Here is a 9,569-nt window from a genome sequence, read left to right on the forward strand (position 1 = left end):
CATTTACCTGGCCTGAAATTACAGTTCAATTACTGCAGCAATATCTCATTCAGGCAGAACAAAGAAAGGGAAAATATGCAAATGAGCACATTTAAATTCACTTAATTTAAGGGCTTAAAATTTTTAAGGGCGCGTTCCCTCTCCGGGGACATTTGGGTTCAGGGATTATAAAATACATAAAGCTATAAATGGTTAAATGGGTTGTCATTGCCTGAGCATCCAAACTTTGCATACATTATTCTTTTCAGCAAGTGCATTATGTAATTAGCAGGGAAAATACACAACATTCCTGACTATATCCTATCCAGGGATAAAAAATTTGGTCAAACCACCCATTTCAGGGAGCTTTGTGCACAGACAAGCTCAGCATACATTTTGGAGGATCACAGTTGAATAGGTTTGTAGGGAGAATGCTGCTTATCTGCTGAATGCAAAGATTATTCCAATTTTTTTTTTGTGGTACACATGATAAGATTGTGAATAACCCTCCAGGTTTGTTGCCTGTTGTGGTTTTCATGGTTGTTTTTTTCCTTTAATGAACGCTGAGGTATAATTTAATGCACCAAAGATGAAATTTTCCTCTTGCTATGCAGCTGGAATTCTGTGAGGTTTCACTGCACGGGGATGTCTGACAGGGGGAATGGCTGACAGGGAAAATGTGCTGCTCTGGCAGGATAATGAGGTACAGTGCTCCAAAAGGCAGCATCCTGCTCACCGGGAAGGAGAGGGAGAAATTCCCTTTTCTTTAGGGGCTGCATCACCAAATAATTATTACAAAAAAGATAGAGAGGGATTACTTACCAGGGCATGTAGTGACAGAACAAGGGGGAATGGATTCAAACTGAAACAGCAGGTTTGGATGGGATTTTGGGAAGGAATTCCTCCCTGGGAGGGTGGTGATGCCCTGGCACAGGGTGCCCAGGGCAGCTGTGGCTGCCCCTGGATCCCTGAATTGTCCAAAGCCAGGCTGGACAGGGCTTGGAGCAACCTGGGATAATGGAAAGTGTCCCTGCCATGGCAAGAAGGAGGGAAGAGATGATCCTTGATGTCCCTCCCACCCCAAGCCACTCTGTCCCTCTGTGATTACTTTCTGGTGCCACCACACTGACTGCACTTCACCTTTAGTAAAGCTTTGTTCTGTAATCCCCCTCCAACAGCTCCATTTTCAGCAATTCCCTGGGATATAATGCAGAGCTGGAGAGGCAAGCCTGAGCCTCTCCCAGCAGGTAAGCACTGTCTGGACAGGAATTAGCCAAAAATCAGGGTGAGCAGAGCCCTGGGCTGAGCTCTGCACACACACAGGCAGCAGGGGGGCTGCAATTCCACAGGCTCAGCAGAGATCATAAAAATCCCAGATTGAGGTGGAAGCCTGAGTCCAGCCCCACGCAGTCAATGACAGAAAGGTGCATTTGTCATGCAGGTAGTAAACCCTGAGCAATTACTGTGGATTTCAGTGCTAACCCTGTCAGTTTAATGGAGCAGGTATGGCTTAGCTCTGTACAGCTGGGACAGCCCTTTAATCACTGCTCCTCCTTACCCTACACAGCACCCTTGGCACTTGTGTGGCTCAGAAAACAGGAATATTCAGGGCTGTTTGGCTGGGTATTTGTTCCCAGTCAGACCAGGAGGGACTTGAGAGGAGGCAGAGTCACAGAGCTCCCAACTCTGCTGCCTGCAGAGCCCACGTGGATGGTGGAGTCTCCAAAATCCCAGATGGCTCCAGCCAGGGAAACTCAATCACCCTCAGCTGAAGCAGCCTCATTTGTATCAGTCAAGGAGCTGAGCCATTACACCTCCTCCTCAAACTGCTTAGGCTGTAAATGAGATTTTCATCACTCCTGGGACAAAAAGCTGACTCTGCTGAGGTCACTGGGAGTTTGAGCATCCATTGCAGTGGCGCCATGACTTCACCAGTGCTCTGCCTGGAAGTCACCATGGATCATCCTTAAAAAATGTGAAATAAAATCTGCCACTGGAACTGGCAGATAGCAGCAGTTCAGTTCTGTGCCATTTTCTTCTGCCCAGATGCAACAAAAGGAATATTTATCTCAAAGGAATGGGGATGGTAATGACCCAAATTACTGCAGTTTGACCAATGCCTTGGCAGAACTCAAAGCAAAACTGAATACAGCTTATTCCTGTAAAACTGAGTAATAATAAAATAAAATAAAAATTCAGACAGGACCTCCTCTGACTTACAACAGAAATCCTCTAAAATCTATCCTCTCAATGAAGTTTTACTGGAACAAAGTCATTAGTAGAGTGATATGAAAGTGAAAAATAAAACACTGGGCCCTTATTCAGTAGAGCACTTGAGCAATAACCCAAATTTTAGGTAATAAGTTCACTGAACTCAGCAAACATATTGTGGTTTGGAGTGTTTTGCTTACAAAGAAGTAAAATCAACAAAATGAGACAAACAACCATGGATGCAAGTGTACACACAGACCTGGATCAACCAACACAAACTGCCCCAGAGGGAAGGATTTTAGTGATGGACAGACAGACCTACAGGATCAACCTTGGGAAAAACATGTGGCTGCTTCCAAACCTACAACCTCTTCTTACTAACCACTCTCTGATTTCTGTAAACTGCAAAAATAATGGTGCATTCTGTAAAAATGCACGTGTTTAAACAAACCTCATTGAGTTAATCACTCCTTTAGCTGAAAGAATTGTTAGGGGTTTTCTAATAGAAAAAGAAAAATCTGCCCCCCAATAATAATTTCCCTTTCCCTATCAGCAGAGCAATCTTTCATCATCAGGACTGATTTGATTTGAAGCACTGGGGGTGCACCAGGCATTTTTTCCTGAGACATTTTTCCGGGTTTGCATCGGGTTTAATGCTGGAACAGCACGTGACAGGACGGAGTGCTGCATTTTTCAAATCTCCTTTAAAGCTGTGGGAAGACTCTCCTTGAAGGCAGCCCTCTCTCCTTTCAAGTGCCACACAAGCACAGCAGGCAGCATTCAAAGCCACCTCTTCTGTGTCAGCCAGCAGGGAAGGCTGACAGGGAATTGCTTGTGTCACACTCCAGAAGTCACCAAAGCAGACAACACTGAAAGGTGGATGGGCCCAATCCTGCCTTTTTTTCTTTTTTTTTTTTTGTTTTCCTACTCCTCTGAGTAGATTTCTGCCTTTCCCATTCATTCCAGCCAGGATGCTGTTCTGAATAGTGACTTAAACCTTGCAGAGTCATCCCACGGGCCTCCCAAGAAATGGAGAAGCTTGAAATGAGATTTCTGAAAGTACCAAAATCATCAAGCTGAGCTGTATTGGGAGGTCAGGGGGCTTTGGCTCACTGCAGTGTTTGGAGTTCTTGGGGGCTGCAGCCTGGTGCTCTCACTGCTTGCCTTGTTTGTAATTTCACTTTGTGTTCTCCAGGAGGGCACAGAGACTCCCCAGCCACCAGAGCCCCTTCACGTGTGCTCATCCCACCTTTAAATCCCTCTCAGAAGGAGGGAGCTGGGGCTGTTCAGCCTGGAGAAAAGGAGACTCAGAGGTGACCTCATCACTCTCTTCAGCCTCCTGAAGGGTGACTGTGGTGAGCTGGGGTCGGTCTCTTTCTCTGGACAACAACAGACACAACAAGGGGACACAGCCTCAAGCTGCGCCAAGGGAGATACAGGCTGGAATTAAGGAGGAATTAAGAATTAATTCTCTCTTCACAGAAAGAGTGGTCAAATACTGGAATCATCTACCCAGGGAGGTGGTGGAGTCACCATCCCTTGATGTGTTTAAAAAAAGACTGGATGTGGCACTTGGTGCCATGATCTGGCTGAGGTGTTAGAACATGGGTTGGACTCGATGATCTCAAAGGTCTCTTCCAACCTAGAAATTCTGTGATTCTGTGAAATGAACAGCCCAGGTGCTGCCTTTGATGCTCTCAGGAGGAAGAGGACGAGGAGGCAGCATCGGCAGGCAGGGACAGTGACACAGGGCCAGGCTGGGGACCAAAAGCCCTTCCAGAGGCCCCTTGGTGCTGCTCTGAGGACAAACACCATGGCAGGTGCCACCTTTCCGCTCCTCCCTGGCAGCAGGGACACTGGCAGCTCTGCTTTTGGCACAGGGACAGCCTGGGCTGTCTGGGGTCACCTGTCTGCAGCCTGGCTGGGGAGCAGCTGGTGAGAATCTCCTCCAAAGCTGCTCTCTCACAGCCACAGCCCTGCCCAGGCTCCACCACTGCCTCAGGCAGCATCCAGTCAGTTCTGCTGTGCTGAAAGAGCAGACCAGGAGCAAAGGTGGGGAGGGATCCAAGCAGGCTCATCCCTGTCCCCCCCAAACTCCTGTTCACCCTCCCTTAGCCTGAATCACGCCCTCACCACACCTCTGATTTAACTCTGTCCTGCTGCAAGACAGAAAAAAAAAACAAAGGGAGAAAACCACCTGAAGTTGGTAATTTCTTCAAAAATGGAGAAAAGAGAGGACTAGCAAGGATCAAAAGAAAATAGAAAAAGAAGCCCTAATGAAGAAAACAACATAATTTTTGTCCTTCTTACACGGAACAGGATCTGCACTTGGAAATCACACTGAAAACCACGAGCTAGTTAAGCTGTAACAATAATCACTACTTTTAATGATAAACTGTTCTCCATCCGCATTTTTTTTTTAATCTTCACACATCCAGGTGCAATGAAGGAAGAAGGGAACATCTGCTAGGGAGTGCTGAAACCCCAGAAAATAACATCAGCCCAGCCATCCCTCAGTGTGTGCTTCATGCAGGGTGCCTGGACACGCTGGGAGGAGAAACCTGAGGCACCAAATATCAGCAAGCACCTTCATCTGTTTATTGTGCAATCACTAATCAGCATCTGGGAATGCAAATGCACTCACACAGGTCAATGAATAAAACAGAAGAGAGCAGCTAAGGGAAAAAAAAAAGATGCTAAATAACAACAACCTTGAGTTTTGAGCACTGACTTTGATAGACAGAAACAACAGGGGGAAAAACAACCCACAGCAAAGTCAGCCAAGCTCACAGGACTTCCCCTAAGCTCTTCACCTGAGTCTGCCTGAGCCTAGAACGGCAATTAATTACAGGTACACAGATTATGAGCTGCAACAATCTTAGCCTAGGAACAGTGACAAGGAGCTGGGATTTGGTTCAGTGTGGTCTCAGCAGTTCCTGTGGGCATTGCCACAACCCCCCTCTAGTCCTACACACAGTCAATTATTCAGTACCCAAGTTCTACAGAAGTACCTGGATTCCTTTTTCCCATTCAGAGGGAAGAAATCTTCACTGCTGTTTAATTCAGAGTGAAGAATGCCACGGCACCCTGCAGTTCTCCCAGCCCCAGCAGCCTTTTCCTAGGCACACTTTCAGCAGGGTGAGGATTTGTCTGTATGAGCAGAGCTCAGGAGGGTGGAGATAAGCAGAGCAAAAGGGTGCTGGGAGCCCCAGGTGCAGCCACCCACACTGCAGAGCTTTGCTGCAGCTCAGGAGGCCACGGGTGAAAAGCCCCTCAGCAGCTGAAGAGCACAGAGGGAGCTCCTGAAATATCCACACTCACCCTGGGGGCTCCCTGGCCCTGGAGCCCCAACAGAAGCACGGAGAGTGGGGATGGGACGGTGCAGGATTCCCTCCCAAGGTGTGCAGCACACCAGGGGGAACAGAAAAGAGCCCTCTGACCAAATTACAATTCCTTGAAGCCCGTGTTGGTGCTCCAGGTAGATAATCGTGGTAACATCAATCTTCTTTGTGCTCTTTGAGCTGTTCCCTTCCCCAGGAAGATCTGCTGAGGAGCCAGGGTCTGCTGTGAGGAGAAGCCAGCAGAGCTCCCCAGCCCTGTGTGCCCTGGGATAATTCAGACCACAATCACACCACACGTTCCTGGTTTCGTTACAAAGTGGGGCTCGGGGCAACCCCACAGACCTTGGAGGATCTCACAGCTCGTAACAGCACGAGGGGAACCATTCAAACAGCACCTGGTGGATGAATTTCTTTGATAGAACTTGTCCCACTAATGATTTGGGGTTTTTAGGAGTCTAACCAAAATTCATCCACCTGGTGGATGAATTTCTTTGATAGAACTTGTCCCACTAATGATTTTGGGTTTTTAGGAGTCTAACCAAAAAAGGACAATTGAAACTTGTTATAAAACACTGAGCACATCACCACCCGAATATGGCACAGGATTCCTGCTCTGTTTTCATTCCCATGCTGCTCCCACACCCTGTGCTGGGACTCCAATTTTCATTCTCCACGATTTAGGGTTGTTCTAGGGCGGGCTTTGTGCTAGCAAAGAACCCATGATCTGTAACAAAACTGAATTTCTACTTTGCTGGACAAATATACCCAAAGAAATTGTGGCATCTTGGCGGGTTGCTAAGCAACCAAGAGCTCCAGTGTCACTTGTTTGTGATCAATTCAAGTCATTCACAGGGCTCTGAAACACCAGCTCAGGAATTCCAACAAAATCTGTGCCTTGGGAAAGCCAGGGGGACTTCCTGACACACAATAACACTTTCTTTCCTCGAAGATAAACTTTGTAGATGTTCTTTTGATCTGTGTGATATGTTAATCCATTATTCTTAACGTACTGCTAATGGGAAAAGCTATAATTAACTAACTACAGCATTGTAATGCGTGCAAGATAAACGGATCTAATTAGTAGTGTTTAAAGTAGTCCCCGTCCTCTCCCACTGGGGAAAGGAGCAGATCCTTTCTGATCACAGGAGCAACTGTCCCCAGCATCGTTTTCTGTGAAGAATAAATTCCTTTTTGTTCCATTTTTTCCCTCCCAAACAGAAGTGATGAAGTAAATTTTTACTGGCAAACAAGGTGGCCCCAGTGCAAGCCACTCGAGGTACACATGCAAGCTGTGAATAATGCAATCTTTCATTTAAATAAGGCTTATCTGTTGGCTTTCTTGGGGTGAAGAAGTGGACCGTTATATTTTCATGCATGAAGTTTAATTACTGAAGTAACTCATACTAAATGCCCACAATAGCTGCACTCACTGAGTTAAATGTATATTGTTGAATACACATTTATTATGTACAAATAATAAAGCCTCTTTATTTCAGCCTTATATTCAAGATTCATCCCATCCCTGTTTTGATAAAAAAAACTATAATAAACAGGAAGAGTTTAAAAACAAATTGATTTCCAAGCTGTGTGCTGCATATGGCAGAATTTCAACTTCTTGATTGCTGGCAGGTGGTTTTCTTACTGAAGATATTTAATGATAATTTCATATACAATGGGCAGTATTTCTAAAGAAATTACCTCCTGCAAATCTCAGTGTCCTATCCTGTCATCTCATTTTAATGTCACATGATCTGGACATGTAGTTCCTCTGCAAGCCAGACTCCACTGACAGCAGATGCTCAGCCTAAATGAGCACCAGAAACTGGTGAACCAGAATTTCCTCATTTTAATGACCCATTGAGAGAGAGGGCTTTATTTGGCTTGGGTTTCTTTGAAACACAATGAAAATGTATTACTTTTAAGCAAGAGAGAAGCGATAACACAGCAGGAGTTGTGCACTCTGGTATCTCATATCAGAAGATAAGCAGAGGCACGTGGGAAGCAATGGCCAGAGGATGGCAAGCACAGCTCCAACGAGGTAACATTTCATGTTCATAAATGGCTAAAAAATACATATTTATTTAAAGTACAGCTTCTCACCTCCTCTCCTTTCCTCGGACCTAGATCTAAAGTCATCACATTTATTACTTATTGCATGTGGAATGGGATTTGGGGGAGCTACACAGCACATATCAACTCAGTGACACCAAACCTTTTGGCAAGGACACAGAAACGCCACCTGTCACCACTCTGGTGAAATATTCCCAAACCACATTTCAAGCAAAAGGATTCCCAGGTAATGCTGAACACCTGTACATGAGCCAACAAAACACAGCTCAGTTCCTTCCTACCCCAAGAGAAGCCAAGCATCCCTAAGGATGGAAGCGGCAGATGCAAAGCCCACGTACATTTGCTGTGTCGGACTACAGGAACACAGAATCTCCTTGGGCTGCGTTGCCAAGCTCCCCGATGCTCTCTGATCATGCAACACCAATCGATAACACACAGCCCAGACACCGAGCCCAGCCATTCCGGCAGCTCTCCCGCAGCGCAACACGGGGAATCGCATCGCTTCCCAGGGAAAAAAACAACCTGGGCACCTCGGGAATTATTTAGGAACTGCAGCGAAACCACCCCAAATCCTCTCTGAAACCATTCGGGAAGATGAAACAAGTGTTCGTCAGGATGCAGGACATCAGGGCTCGCAAACTTGAGCCCACCTAAAGCAGCACGGGACTGAGCCGCCAACCCCCAGCCGAGCCCCCGGACCATGGCTCTGTCCCCTGGTCTGTGACTCTGTCCCCTGGTCTGTGGCTCTGTCCCCTGGTCCGTGACTCTGTCCCCCGGTCTGTGGCTCTGTCCCCCGGTCCGTGGCTCTGTCCCCCGGTCCGTGGCTCTGTCCCCCGGTCCGTGGCTCTGTCCCCTGGTCCGTGGCTCTGTCCCTGGCCCTGCCCCTTGGTCCGTGGCTCTGTCCCCTGGTCTGTGGCTCTGTCTCCCGGTCCGTGGCTCTGTCCCTCGGTCCGTGGCTCTGTCCCCTGGTCTGTGGCTCTGTCCCCCGGTCCGTGGCTCTGTCCCTGGCCCTGCCCCTTGGTCCGTGGCTCTGTCCCCCGGTCCGTGGCTCTGTCCCCCGGTCCGTGGCTCTGTCCCCCGGCTCCGCAGGGCTCCGCACCCCCGAAACTTCCCGCGGGCAGCGGCTCCTCCGCCCGGGGAGCCGAGTGCGGGGAGAAGGGGCCGGACCGGCTGCCCGGAGCCCCCCGAGCCGGCCCCCGAGCCACCCGCTCGGGCTGAGCCCGGCTCCGCTTCCCATCGCTCCGCAAGGCGCCGCCGCTGCGGGACCAGGTGCGGTGCCGGCAGCAGGAAAAGCAGTTTTCAAACCAGAGCGATAATAATAATAATAATTAAAGAGGGCTTTGGGAGCCGGGCAGGGCAGCCCCGAGGCCGGACACCCCCGGAGCCCTCCCCGCTCCCCCCGCCGTACCTTGAGCCCGGGCGGGCCGAGGGGTCCCGGTGGCGGCGGCGGCTCCGCAGCCCCGTCCCAGCGCTCCGGATTAATCGCTCCACCCCGAAAAAAAAAAAAAAAAAAAAAAAAAGGGGAGGTAGGGGGGGAGGGAAGGAGGGGGAGCGGAAAAACCCAACGCAACCACCCCAAAGCCAGCCCCGCTCCACACCCACGAGGAGGGAGAGGGTCCCTCCGTGACTGGCATCGCTATCTCCTCCGGCGGAGCTTGCAGGCAGCCATGGCAACGAGCCCCGCGCTCCCCACAGCCTCCCCCGGGCCACAGCCACCCCCGCCCCGGCTCCGGCCCCGCTCCGGGTCCCACCTGCCCGATCCGAGCCCCCTCGGCCGGAGCCGGCGGCGCCTCCAGCCCCGCAGCTCCGGGCGGCACCTGCGGCTGCAGGGAGGGAGGGAGGGAGGAGAGCGGGGAATGAGGGGAGCCCCTGCCCGCCCCCAGCCCGGGGCGGCCGTCCCGCAGCCGGGCAGGTGCCCCCAGGGCCGGCCGGCCCAGAAGCGGCGCGGGAGGAGCGGAACGGAGCGGC

At 49.8% G+C, this 9,569-nt stretch overlaps 1 protein-coding gene across 3 annotated transcripts in view; it reads right to left on the reverse strand.

Moving 5' to 3' along the window:
- Nucleotides 1–9,105, reverse strand: part of CHL1 (cell adhesion molecule L1 like) — a 127,716-nt gene extending 118,611 nt beyond the window's left edge. For all 3 annotated transcript variants that reach the window (XM_066558283.1, XM_066558284.1, XM_066558282.1), the window contains exon 1: nt 9,010–9,105. The gene's annotated coding sequence lies outside the window, so the exon portion shown is untranslated. The remainder of the gene's footprint in view (nt 1–9,009) is intronic.
- Nucleotides 9,106–9,569: the final 464 nt, after the last annotated feature.

This window comes from Molothrus aeneus, chromosome 12 (assembly GCF_037042795.1).
Source record: "Molothrus aeneus isolate 106 chromosome 12, BPBGC_Maene_1.0, whole genome shotgun sequence".
NCBI classification, from domain to species: domain Eukaryota; kingdom Metazoa; phylum Chordata; class Aves; order Passeriformes; family Icteridae; genus Molothrus; species Molothrus aeneus.